The sequence below is a fragment of the Oryctolagus cuniculus genome, chromosome 5 (genome assembly GCF_964237555.1).
Source record: "Oryctolagus cuniculus chromosome 5, mOryCun1.1, whole genome shotgun sequence".
Lineage (NCBI taxonomy): Eukaryota > Metazoa > Chordata > Mammalia > Lagomorpha > Leporidae > Oryctolagus > Oryctolagus cuniculus.
In genome coordinates, this window is record NC_091436.1 from 125056458 (window position 1) to 125070754 (window position 14297).

Here is a 14297-nt window from a genome sequence, read left to right on the forward strand (position 1 = left end):
TTGAATTATGAGTGCTTTTTGTACTGCTGACAGATAAAAGATATACCCACAATGAAACAGAAAATGTGTTATAGGTTTAACAGTGGTTTTAAGTAATGTGAAAAATTATGCTACTGTGAAACTACTAAAGAATTATCATCTAGCTATTGAGTTACCTACAAATGTCAATCTTCAGTATTTGGTAGGGTTTGTTGTCTGACCATAATGTAGAAAGAGTAGTCTATTGAATTACCAAGTATTTTTGGTATATTCTTTGCTCCAAAATAAGTGACTTTTTTTCTCTATAAGAATCCCGGAAAATGATCTTCATGTTGTGTGAATAAATGTGCAAAAATTATGTTTTTCATAAAAGCACAGTTTACTATCTTTGGGTCAATATATTTTGAATATAAAATTGCATGGATTTCTAATTTTAGAAGAATCATATATCCAAAGATGACAACAGGCTTTATATAAAAGCATTACTTGAAATATAATTACTATTTTAGGTCTTAAGATTTATAAAATGCTGTGAGGTAACACGAGTATTTGTAAGGGAACTAATGGTATAAGAAATAAATTATCTGTAGGTAATCTTGCATTTTTCTATACCTTTAATCACAAGACTTAGGTTCCTATTTCAGAGCTTAAAATAATAGATATGATTAGAATTTAATGTGTTTACTAAAAAATAATAGGTAGCTATTTCAGGGCAGTGATAATTAAGATATTAGTGCTCCAGATGCTTTAATTTCAGGTAGTAAGACATAACTTGAAGTAACTCAAGGACAATATGGATAGAATTTGAAAGTGTAGCATCTTAAATGGTCAAAAACCACCCATGTCAACTACTGTAAATCCCTAATGATCATTCTAGTTTTCTTCAAAACTAATTTATTTCATCAACTTAAATATGGATTTTTTTAAGTGTGTAGCTGTTATTATAGATAAGACATTAATACATTTTTGGTTGCTATTCCCCAATTCTGCAATGTAATTTACTTTCTTGAATGGAATTTTCAGCAAATTATTATAATGTGTTGGGACTGAGTCTTTTCTTTTTCTACATTTTTTTCATGGTTAAGTTTTTAAAAAGTATTTTAACCAAAAGTATACTTTTCATAAAGTATTAGGAGGACTGTTTCTAAGTTTCAGATTTTGAGGTTTGTATGTTCCATTAACTGCTAGTGTTTAATTCTGTATTTCTTTCCATCTCAGAACTTAATATTATAGCAAATGAGGTAACATTTATACTTTCATTCTTTGTTTTCATGCTGTTGCTGAATACAAAATGATACTTGAAATTTGTTAAAGTATCCTGTTTTAGATCAGAAAACTGCATCACTAGAATATATATTCCAATTTTGAAAAGCTTTTTAAAAAATATTGTTTTATTCCTGGCCTTCATATTGATTAGACTAGCTTTTATTTGTGGAAAATGTGATTAAGTATCATTTTAAAGTAATAATAGGCAATTCAAAGCAGCTAACCTTTCAGATGATGTGATGTTCAGTAGACCCTAAGATAAATTGAGAGGTTTTGTGATAATCTCTAGAAATGCAGTGATGTAACATTATCAAGTTTGTATTAAGCAGTATTCAAAGTAGGAATAAATGAAGTGTGAATGCTTATTATAGTTTACAGTCTGAATAGATGCCAATCGCAGATGCGAAGAATACATTTTATGTTTCTGAATTTATAATGTAATTTGGATGATTTTTAAAATTTTTGACAATTAGGTTCTTTTTCTGGTTTGTGAATTCAAAAAACAGAAGTTACTTAAAAAATTAATGCTTGTTAGAAAATATAGGGAGAGTAGCACTGTTGATACGATATCTGGCGGCCTGAAATACAAAGCTTAATAGTTTTGTAGTCTTGATTTTCTTGTTCTCAGTACAGTAAAATATATAGAAGTAAGTTTTTTCTGCAAGTACTGCAGAAATTTTGTCTTCCTAATTCATTTTACCTTTAATTTGTTACATTACATATTTTAATTTGAATTCTGATACTATTTTTATGAGTTTTAAAAAGCATATGTTATGTAAATTACATTTAATGTATTCATCCAATTGAATATGCATGTATTTAGTGAATCTTTGAAAATGATTTTTGCTTAAGTAAACTTGATAAAAATGCATATAGAAAGGAAACACCATGTAAAGCAGGAACCACTTAAAAATTCCTTAGTGGATTTACTTTTCTTTTAAGTCATTGGAATAATTAAATCATAATATGTAATATTGTTCACCAGATTTTGTATCCTTCATTTAAATAAGTTCATACAGTGCAAAAATGATCAAAAATGGCCAAGTGTCACCTTTTCTCCAGTTACTTAATAATTTTTGTCATTGTTAACAATTTCCTTATTGAATGCATCGAAAGATTAATAGACATAATTTTTCAATATTCCTCTACTGGTCCTTCAAAACCAGCTTAAATCTGTAGCATTAGGACTTTTAATATTGAAATGAGAACTAAAAATACTAAACAATTATTCATAGTGACAAAGCTTTTTTTCTCTACTGTTGAGTTTAATTTTATATATTATTTACTTTAACCTTTTGCACCAGGAATATTTTCCTTTTCTTTCTCCTCCTCAGAAGAAAGGATGTGTTATTTTAGATAACAGTAAAGAGACATAAAATCCAAGTTGTGGCTTGCATATTTATAAACAAATTTTTTCCTAGTTTTTAAAAAAATTAGCAATTCAGTAAATCAATCTTTTCTATCTTCCTGAATCTTGTTCATACCTTTGTCTTTTAGCAGTAGCTTTTATAATATTTTTATAGAATCAAATGCTTAATAATTGAAATACACACACAATCTTTGAAAAATCATGAAAGTACAATTCTTATTTCTAATGATATCCAGAAAGCATAATTTTCTGAAAAAAGATATTCCCTTTAGTCAATTTAAAATTAAATACTAATGCAAAAGGATATCTAAGGTGAAAGATGTTTGTGTAATGCTAAACATAACCAAAGAAACTGTGGTTTTAGCAAAGGTACTATTGCTCTATTTTATCAAGTGCCAAAAGTTGCATAATGAAAGTCTTTCAGTTAGTGAAAATATAAGTAAAAAAACATAAAAATACCACCCAGCTGGTAGAGATCTTCCTAATTTTTACCTGATTGTATTTCTGAAGAAATATGGCAGAGCTGTCGTAAATTTTCAACATGAACTGCATTTTTGTTGCCAATTTCCATATCCTTTAAAAAGTGCTGAAGCGTGCATTTGCTATTTATGTTTGCAGTAGACTGAGTACACTTTTACTATTTGTGGTTTTAGAAATTGGAAACAACCAAACAGTGGTGCTATGGTCTAAAAAAATAAATTTTAAACAGCTGCGGGGCAGTATTTTTAGAATGGTAGGAGTCCTTCTAAAGCAATATAAATGCCCCCACCCCCTTTTAAAATGATGAGATATTGTCACAGATATAATTTGAAGTCAGGCTTCCATTGCCTTTCATCTGTGATGGATTAAATCACTTAAACTAGTTTAATGTATACTTTTGATAGATTGTGAAACATACATTTAGCATCCTAGTGTTGGCTCCCTTTGCTAAATTGTAAACGTTTCCAACTATATCCGTGGTAATGGGCTTCCTCACTTTATATGCATGGATTCTTCACCAACTTTCTTCCTTGGACAAGCACTTTCCCTGTCTTACAAATGAGAAAACAGGCTGAGAGAGCAGGCCAATACCTTACTCAGGTTACATTTGTAGGTAGTAGACCTGAGAGTCAAGTTACTGTTCTCTAACTCCATACCCACTAATCCAAGTGTTTTCCTCCCTCCCTCCCTCCCTCCCTTCCTTTTTAAGGTTTATTTATTTGAAAGAGTTACATAGTGGGGGAGGAGAGAGAGAAAGAGAGAGAGAGAGAGAGAGAGAGAGAGAGAGAGAGAGAAGAGAGAAAGAAAGAGAGAGAAAGAGAAAGAAAGAGAAAGAGAGAAAGAGAGAAAGAGAGAAAGAGAGAAAGAGAGAGAAAGAGAGAGAGAAAGAGAAAGAGAGAAAGAGAAAGAATCTCCCATCTGTTTGTTCGCTTCCCAGATGGCTGCTACAGCCGGCACTGGGCCATATGGAAGCCAGGAGCTAGGAGCTTCCTCTGGGTTTCCCACCTGCATGCAGAGGCCCAAGCACTTGTACCATCTCCCTTGCCTTTCCAGGCTATCAGCAGGGAGCTGAATCTGAAGTGGAGCAGCCAGGACTTGAATCGGCACCCCAATAAAGTTCTGATTATTGCTGTCATTTTCTGTGGGATAACTCAGTTTCTTGAGACATCTATTCCAGTTATATGGAACTGTTGTATTAAGGCATTATTTGGCCTTTTTTAAAAAATTATTAAATTAGCCTCATTCCATATCCTGTATCCATCCTTCCTATTTGTTTGCCACAATTAAAGAGGCTTTGGCTGCCAAGTCAATGTTTTTTATTAATAGAAAATTTTAATTATATAGGAAATACTATAGAAAACTTGCAAAGTTCCAAAAATTAGATCCACATTCAAAACACTTTGCTAACATTTATAGTCTTTGTATGTAGTTTAAACATTGTAACATGCCTTTTCTATGAAAGTAGCCTATGTATAGATAAATCTACTACAGATCAGTTTACCTCTTTCGAGTAAAAATTGTTAAACAGTATGAGATTAGATAAATACTACTCAGGGTGAGATTGGGTTTAAGTTGGGTTTATTTATATCAATGTAATGAAAATACCATGAGGGGGCATTTGATACAGTGTATAAGGTGCAGTACTTAAGGTACCACTTGGGTTACCAGTATCCCATATTGGAATGCTTGGTTTGAGTCCTGGCTCTGCTTCTGATTCCAAGTTCCTACTAATTTTCACTCCAGAAGAGGTTAACTAATCTTCCTGCTAATGTGCACTCTAAGAGGCAGCAGATGGTTGGATCCCTGCTACTCATGTGGGAGATCCAGATCAAGTTCTCAGCCCCTAGCTTTGGCCTGGCCCAACCTTGGCTTCTGTGGGATTTTGGGGAGCAGTGAACCAGCTGATAGGAGAACTTTGTCTTTGTCTCTCTGCCTTTCAAAGAAAAATATCACAGCAACTTCAGTTTAATTTCCTTTCTATTGCAATTACAGTTGTTTTATTGCATACTGTAGTATATTTACTGTAGAACTAAATGTATATTTCCATTAGCTTTGATGCCAGATTGATTGACAGCTTTTGTGAATATGTGTGTACTTAACTAAACATTTTGTCACCTGTACTTATGAAGCCGTTAGAAAATAAACCATTTTTTTTTTACTCCCAATTAATTTTAGAGACAATTTAGTCATAGTGGTTTGAATGATGATTTTACCCTACCTTTTTTTTTTTTTTTTTTTTTTTTTTGTGGAAAACAACTGTCCATCGATACAATAGGCACTAGAATGGTTTTCTCTTTAAATTTATGACTTTTTGTATTTTGTTTTAAACAATTAGTTTAATAAAGCATACATTTAAGTAGCTATGTATATAATAGCAATTTTTTGTCCTTATACTACCACGAAGACTTTTAAGTACTACTCATTGTTGATTTTTTTTTCTTGTTAACAAAGGTCTATAAATCATGCTTCTCCTGGATGCAAGGGTAAATGCTTTATGCAAAATATAGTAAATATGATGAGTTATTTATTGCTTTCTATAATGTATATTTTCAAACTGTAGACTATAAAATGTGAAGTTTGAAAGAATCTTCTGTGTTGTGAAAACAGGTTGGTGGTTAAACTTCCACATAGACCTTGCCCTCTATCCATTCTCCCCTTAGTGTAAGGACCTTCTAATACACAATAAAATTGTCTCTAATTTTTAAAAATAAGCCTATCTTCTAATTCCATTTGTTTTCATAAATCAAAATGTCATGTGAATTGGAGGCATTGTTTCTCCCCAGAAACCCTGATAAGTTGGTACCATTTTTAGGATCCATAATGCCAGAATCAGAACCTTGATCCCTCCCTTTATCCAGTGACTAAGAGAATTCAAATGAGTGCCTGCAAAAGGTTTTAGAAACATCCTGGGAGTATCAATTTCCAACAAATCTAAATTGAAGGATTTAGAAAATGGAAGCATTGAACTAAGAGAAGAGAGAACTTCTGTGTCATAGCTTTCAGTGAGCTAATATTTGCCCTCTTAAGCAGTCTCCCTGACATTAGTTTACTCAGTAAAATAAGTGAATATGACGTGACTGCAATAAAATATGTTAAAGACATGTAGCAGGCATAAAATTTAATGACATCAATTTTACAAAGTAGGTATTTTAATAATTTTTACTTTAATAACCTGAATTGTTTTAAGTTATGGACAGTGGGCATGTTAAGATAGTATTCTCAGCTGGCCCTGTGGTTCACTAGGCTAATCCTCTGCCTATGGCACTGGCACCCCGGGTTCTAGTCTCGGTTGGGGTGCCGGATTCTGTCCTGGTTGCTCCTGTTCCAGGCCAGCTCTTTGCTGTGGCCTGGGAAGGCAGTGGAGGATGGCCTAGGTCCTTGGGCCCTGCACCCACATGGGACACCAGGAGGAAGCACCTGGCTCCTGGCTTCGGACCGGCACAGCGCGCTGGCTGGTGTGACCATTTGGGGGGTGAACCAACAGAAGGAAGACCTTTCTCTCTGTCTCTCTCTCTCACTAACTCTGCCTGTCCAAAAAAAAAAAAAAAAAAAAAAAAAAAAAAGGAGAGAGAGAGAGATAGTATTCTCTCTGCTTCTGCAAGAGAAAACGAGTGGATGATACAAATATTTAACACATGGCCTTACTGTGGGATTAGAGATTTGATAAAAATAATATTTTTATAAAGCTTGAGTATATATTACTTTTTTCCTCTCTTGAAATTCCCACATTGACTTTATTTTTAGTGCAGTTTTATGTTAATAGAAAATGATCTGAAAATACAAAGTTCCCATAAACCCCTTCTTCTACCTTTGCCACCTGCGCCCCTCTTCATAATTTCAATTTGAGTTAATGAGCCAACGTTATGTTGTTATTAACTAAAGTCCATAGTTTACATTACAGTTCATTCTTGGTGTTTCCCATTCTTTGGGTTTGGACAACAGTATAATGACATAAATGCAGCATTTTAATATCATATAGAATAGTTTCAATGCCCTAAAATATCTACTGTACTCCACCTATTCCTGTTCCCTTTCCTCTGAACTCCTGGCAACCATGACCGTTTTATTGTTTGCATAGTTTTGCCTTTTCCAAAGTGTCCAGTAGTCGATATCACACAGTATGTATATACCCTTTTCTTTCTTTTTTTGGACAGGCAGAGTTAGACAGTGAGAGAGAGAGAGACTGAGAGAGAATTATAGACAGTGAGAGAGAGACAGAGAGAAAGGTCTTCCTTCCGTTGGTTCACCCCCCCAAATGGCTGCCACAGCCAGCGCTGTGCCCATCTGAAGCCAGGAGCCGGGTGCTTCCTCCTAGTCTCCCATACATGTGCAGGGGCCCGAGCACTTGGGCCATCCTCCACTGCCCTCCCGGGCCACAGCAGAGAGCTGGACTGGAAGAGGAGCAACCAGGACTAGAACCTGGTGCCCATATAGGATGTCGGTGCCGCAGGCGGAGGAATAACCTAGTGAGCCACAGCGCCAGCCCCCTAAATATGTTTAGTATCTGTTTTTATTCTGACTACTCCCAACTCAATGTAGTGATCCAAATGAAAATAACCCAAAAAAGTCTTTTATTACCATTTGTTCATATAAGTTTCAGCACAAAGAATTGGCCTGTATCCAGAGTTTCAAACTGTGAAATCATTTGTAAAAATTAAATGTCAGATTTGAAGGCATATGGTGTGTTTTGTTTTGGGAAGCTTTAGATTGACCCAATTTCTTTGGGTCAGTTTGATCCTTCATTCATTTTAGTTCTTTTTAAATTTTATTTAAGTTATGTAAGTTTCATGTATTTCATATATACGGCTTTGGGAACATAATGAGACTTCCCCTCCTATCCTTCTCTCGTCCATGCACCATCCCTCTCTTCTCTCTCTCACATCCCCATTCTTAATTTTTATACAGACCTATCTTCAGTTTACTTAATAATCATATACACTTAGTATAGCAGTATGAAAACAAGCAAACAAACAAACAAACAAAAGCACTGTTCCTCAACAGAAGACACAAGGGCTGTAAACAATCATTTATTCTAAAAATGTCTGTGTCACTCCAATACATTACATTTCAGGTACTCTATTATTTACCTGAAATCAGGTAAACCATATGATATCTGTCTTTTGGGACTGGCTTATTTCACTAAGTATAATGATTTCCAGTTGCATCCATCTTGTGGCAAAAGACAGAATTCCATTTTTTTTTTTTTTACATCTGAGTAGAATACCATAGTGTAGATATACCATAGTTTATTTATCCAGTCAACAGTTGATGGATATCTGGGTTGATTCCATATCTTAGATATTGTGAATTGTGCTGCAGTGAACATGGGGGTACAGATAATTCTTTCTGATACTGATTTCTTTTAGTTTGGGTAAATTCTCAGGAGTGGGATGGCTGGATCATATAGTAGGTCTATACTTGGATTTCTGAGGTATCAACAAACCATCTTCCACAATGGCTAGACCAGCTTACATTCCCGCCAAAAGTGGTCCAGGGTACTTTTTTCCCCATATCGTCACCAGCAGTTTTCATTTGTTGATTTCTGTATGTTAGCCATTCTGACTAGAGTGAGATGAAACCTCACCGTGGTTTTGATTTGCATTTCCCTGATGGGTAGTGATCCTGAGTGATTTCTCAAGTGTCTTTTGGCCATCTGAATTTGCCTGTTTCTTTTTTTTTTTTTTAAAGATTTATTCATTTTACTTGAAAGTCACAGTTACACAGAGAGAGGAGAGGCAGAGAGAGAGAGAGGGAGAGAGAGAGAGAGTCTGCATCCTCTAGTTCACTCCCCAGATAGTCACATAAGCCGGAGCTGCGTGATACGAAGCCAGGAGCCAGGAGCTTCCTCCAGGTCTCCCACGTGGATGCAGGGGCCCAAGGACTTGGGCCATCCTCCACTGCCTTCCCAGGCCACAGCAGAGAGCTGAATCAGAAGTGGAGCAGCCAAGTCTCGAACCAGCGCCCATATGGGATGCCGGCACCGCAGGCGGCGGCTTTACCCGCTACGCCACAGTGCCGGCCCCTTGCCTGTTTCTTAACTGGATTTTTTTTTTTTTTTTTTTTTTTGGTTACTGTTGAATTTCTTGAGCTTTTATAGATTCTGGATGTTAAGCCTTTATCAGTTGCATAGTTTGTAAATATTTTCTCCCATTCTGTTGCCTGTTCACTTTGCTAAGTGTTTCCTTTGCAGTGCAGAAGCTTCTCAGCTTGATGTAAACACATTTGTCAATTTTGGCCTTGATTACCTGTGTTTCTGGGGTCTTTTCCAAGAAGTCTTTGCTTATGCCAATGTGTTGCAGAGTTCCCCAAAATTCTTTAGTAATTTTAGGGTATTGGGGCATACATTTAGATCTTTGAGCCATTTTGAGTGGATTTTTGAGTAACGTGTAAGGCATGGGTCTAGTTACATACTTCGGGATACACATGGAGATCCAGTTTCCCCTGCATCATTTGTTAAAAGAGAATGTCATTCCTCCAGGGATTGATTTTAGCTATTTTGTCAAAGATTACTTGGTTGTAGATGTATGGATTGAATTCTGGAGTTTCTATTCTGTTCCATTGATCTATGAATCTGTTTTGTGCCAGTACCAGGCTGTTTTGATCATTAACTGCCTTTTAGTATGTCTTGACATCAGGTATTGTGATGCCTCTGGTTTAGTTTCTGTTGTATATGCTGCCTTTAGCTATTTGGGGTCTCCTATGTTTTCATATGAATTTTAGTATCATTTTTTCTAGATCGGAGAAGAATGCTGTTGGTATTTTTATTGGGATCACATTGAATCTGTAAATTGCTTTCCCTAGTGTATGCATTTTGATGCTGATTCTTCCAATCCATGAACATGGAAGATTTTTCCATTTTTTTTAATGTGTTCTTCTGTTTCTTTCTTTAGTGTTTTGTAATTTTCATTGTAGAGATCTTTGACATGCTTGGTTAAACTTTTTAATTCTTTTTGGAGCTATTGTGAATGAGACTGATCTTGAAAGTTCTTTCTCAGCCATGATATTTTCTGCATATACAAAGGCTATTGATTTTTCTGTGTTAATTTTGGATCCTTTTACCAAACTCTCTTATGAGTTCCAATAGTCTCTTATATGAAGGCAGCATCACGTTAATTCAGTTCATAATGTCACCTTGAAGTTGCAGAATCTGAGGAACTGGCATCATGAGGACAACAAGATCAAACCGCTCTGGGGAGTCTTTTTCCTTGGAGACTTCCCACTTCTCATTTCTCAGGTTGATTTAGGTCACACAGTGTCTGAAGTAGACTTCTGCACCTGAGTTTTTCAAGTAATGTTTAACAATGGAAGAAACTCCTTGAGGTGCCACAAAGTTACAATCTCCTTCTTTCATCACCATTTCTTCCATAGGAGCAGTCAGAGGTTTCAAAATGCCATGATCTAACAGTTCATCATAAAAACTTGGGTGCTTTTTTGCATAATATGGAGTGCAGGTGATGTACTGAGCACCTTAGTCTGCTGTGCATTGTGGGTTGTGGGGACTGCTGGCTGTAGTCATTCTTCCGGAGTCACCAGCCTTGTCCCACACAGTGAGGTACAAAGGACTGCTCGTTTCCTTCCTCAGCAGCACAGCGTAGAAGCTTCTTGTCAGCCCCGAGCCCAAGATGAGCACCTGTACCATGTGGGAAGGGGCCAGGGCACTAGGCTTCAATTTAGTTTTCACTTAAAATATCACTCTCCATACTGTATTCATGGAATGTGAATATTTTTCAAGATGTGATTTTTTTAACCCATTACATTTTTATTCCTTAGTCACTTATTTTGTGGGAAATAGTTCATAGTATGTGTTATTGCTTAGAGATATGTAATGCATATTAAAACTTTTAACAAGTTTTTATAGTATAGAAACCAATTTTATTTGTTTAGTGCAGTGGTTCAAGGTTTTGATGATGGAACCTGTTCTTTTGGAACACCTATTAAAGCTCTCAGAATGCCATTACACAGCGTTCTTGAAGAAAACGGTGCCCTGGAGCAGCATGCAGTTGGAAATGCCCTTGGCCTAGTACCAGAGGGAGGATAAAAACCTAAAAAGTTTAAAGTTTTGGTACGGGTATAAGCAAAAAAAATTTTTTTGTGGTAACTTCAGAAAATGTTTCCAATCCTGTAGTTATTAAAGTGATCAGTTATGTTACACATAGCTTGGGATATCTAGGAACATGGGGCTATTACATAATGGATTTCCAATCAAAATAAAAGCATTCTGTTTTTCTTCTGTAAAAAGGGGGTATCAAAGGTAAGGTTTTGGGTTTGTTTCACAAATGTATTATTCTGGAAACAGTGCTGTTTTCTTTGGTGGTGAGGGCTTCCTCTTTTATTTTCTAAGCTTTAAACCAGTGAAAATGTCTTTGGGTGGTCTTTTAGCCTGGGGGATGGATACAGAAATCTTAGTTTTCCTTTTCTGATAAATAGCCACTGCAGTTCTCCTTATTCAAAGCCATCTTATGACTTCCTTGATAGGTTTGAGCAAATGAGTAGGATTGGCTCGTGAACTTTTCTGAGGCTCTTTTTAAAATGGGGAACCATGTTTCTCTGACATCTTGGATTGATGAGAACTTAATATTTTTTATTGGTTAAACTGAGATGAGCCTTAAATATATTCATGTTAAAATTATGTTTTTCATCTCAGAGACTGATATATCAAAGGTTTTGCTTCTGATTTAAGGCTCTGAGCATTTCATGCCAAGTTACAATTCATGAACATGGTAAGGAGAAAAAAAAATCTTCCTTAAGTGTTTTGTACTTTGAAAATGTGAAGATTAAATTCCTACATAGTTTGTTTTGTATTTCCTCATATGTTTATTCTCCTTCTTTGAATACTTTATTTTTTGCCGTATAGAGTTTTTTAGTCCATACATGATGTGTTTCATCATTCCCATATTATAGGAAACTGTTAAGGGTAGCTTTTAAAGCTTTTTATTTCTTACAATTGATGGAAGGGCTAAATGAAAACTGTATTTACTTCACTCTAACTCTTAAAGAAGAAAGAAAAGTGTTAGTATTAGTATACAAGGAGATTGATGATACAGTAATTATATAAAACATTTATTTAGATTCCTTGTGTGTTTTTTAAAAAAACATTTATTTATTTATTTGAAAGAGTGACAGAGAGATGGAGAGACGGAGGGAGAAAGATTTCTTATCTGCTGGTTCACTCCCCATATTGCTGCAACTGTCAAGTGTGGGCCATGCTGAAGCCAGGAGCCAGGAACTCTGTCATTTGTGGAGGGCCAGGACCTAAGCTCTTGCACCTTCATGACTGTATTTCTAGGCACATTTCTGGAAGCTGGAGCAGAAGCAGAGTGGCCAGTACTTGAACTGGCCACTCTGCTGTGGGATACCATCATCACAAGCAGCATCCTAACCATCTGTGCCAAAACGTCCACCCATTCCTAATGTTTTTCACATGTAAAATTTGCTTTTGCCTGATCAAATTTTATTTTTGATCTCTCATTTATTTTATTAAAAAACATGTTTTATTTATTTAGAAGGTGGGATTGAGGCTAGAGGTGAGACAGAGAGCTCTTTTTTATTTTTTAAAAGATTTATTTATTTATTTGAAAGGCAGAGAGGCAGAGGCAGAGAGAGAGGTCTTCCATCTGCTGGTTCACTCCCCAGATGGCCACAACAGATCTGAAGCCAGGAGCCTGGAGATTCTTCCGGGTCTCCCACGTGGGTGCAGGGGCCCAAGTCCTTGAGCCATCTTCTACTGCTTTCCCAGGCCACCCTTTATGGGATGCTGGCACTGCAGGTGGTGACTTTACCTGCTATGCCACAGTGCCAGCCCTGACAGAGAGCTCTCAGTTCTGGTTTAGTTTCCAAATGACTGTACTAGCTGGTTTGGGACAGGCAGAAGTCGGGAGCTGGGAGCTCAACCAGGTACCCCATGTGCAGGACATGGACCCAACCACTCAAGCCATCTTCTGCTGCCTCCGAGGTTGTTCCTTGGCTGGAAGCTGGAATCAAGAATGGAGATGGGGCCGGCGCTGTGGCATAGCAGGTAAAGCTGCTGCCTGTGGCTCTGGCATCCCATATGGGCACCAGTTCAAGTCTTGGCTGCTCTACTTCCAGTCTGCCTCTTTGCTATAGCCTTGGAAAACAGTAAAAGATGGCCCAAGCCCTTGGGCCCCTGCACCCACGTGGGAAGACCTGGAGGAGGCTCTTAGTTCCTGGCTTCAGATTGGCGCAGCTTCAGCCATTGCTGCCGACTGGGGAGTGAACCAGTGATGGAAGAACTTTCTCTTTCTCTCTCTTTCTCTCTGCCTGTCCTTCTCTTGTGTGTAACTCTGATTTTGAAATGAATAATCAAAAAAAAAAAAAAAAAGAATGAAGACAGGATTCCAATATAGGCACTCCGTTAGGATATGTGGGTGTCTCAAGTGGTATCTTAAATACTGTGCCAAATGCTTGTCCCATATTTATTAAATTTTTAAGTTCTTCCCAGGAAAATACCAGTGATCTAGTCATCTTAAAGAGGGCTGATTATTCAGTGAATAATTTTTCTAACAGTATAACAAAGCAAAAAGACTGCAATGAGGTGAGACCCAAATACTTTCAAAAATGAATACTGTAGTTTAAGGCCGGTTAGCACTGAGATGCACAGTGTGCTACAATGGAGAATGATCTGAAGCAAAAGGTAAAAAGGTTGGGTTTCAGATCCCCAAACATACACTGTGTACTCCCCAAAAATCCCTTGCACTTGCCCCTTTGTCTTCCTAGAATGCTGTCTCCTGACCCTCCCAGAGACTTTGTAATTTCACACAGTTCTCTCCCAGTTCTACCCCTTCTGAGATGATTTCCCTGACCACTTTGTCTAAAATAACACTTCTTTCCTTATTTCTTTCTTCAGCTTGCTTAGTTTTCTTTCATTGTACTTATTTCCACTTGTCATATTATCGTTATTTAAAGGTGGTGATTGCTGAAGTACACTATGCATTGTAGTAAAAAAATCAGAAGAAGCATTTGCTGAGAGTTTTTGTCATGAAATGATGTTGGATTATGTTGGGTCCTTTTTCTCCCATCAATTATATAATCATGTTTTCTCTTTCATCTGTTGATAAGGTGGGTTACACTGATTGATTTACAACTGTTTATTATTATTTTTTTTATTTGACAGGTAGAGTTATAGACAGTGAGAGAGAGAGACAGAGAGAAAGGTCTTCCTTCCGTTGGTTCACTCCCCAAATGG

The 14297-nt window shown here is 36.6% G+C and overlaps 1 protein-coding gene and 1 pseudogene across 4 annotated transcripts in view; one reads left to right on the forward strand and one right to left on the reverse strand.

Annotated features, from left to right (window-relative positions):
* The window catches only part of SUPT3H (SPT3 homolog, SAGA and STAGA complex component), a 493592-nt gene that overhangs the window by 172223 nt on the left and 307072 nt on the right, over positions 1–14297 (forward strand). The gene's annotated exons all lie outside the window — the stretch shown is intronic.
* On the reverse strand, positions 10209–10733 carry LOC103349767 (renalase pseudogene; annotated as a pseudogene).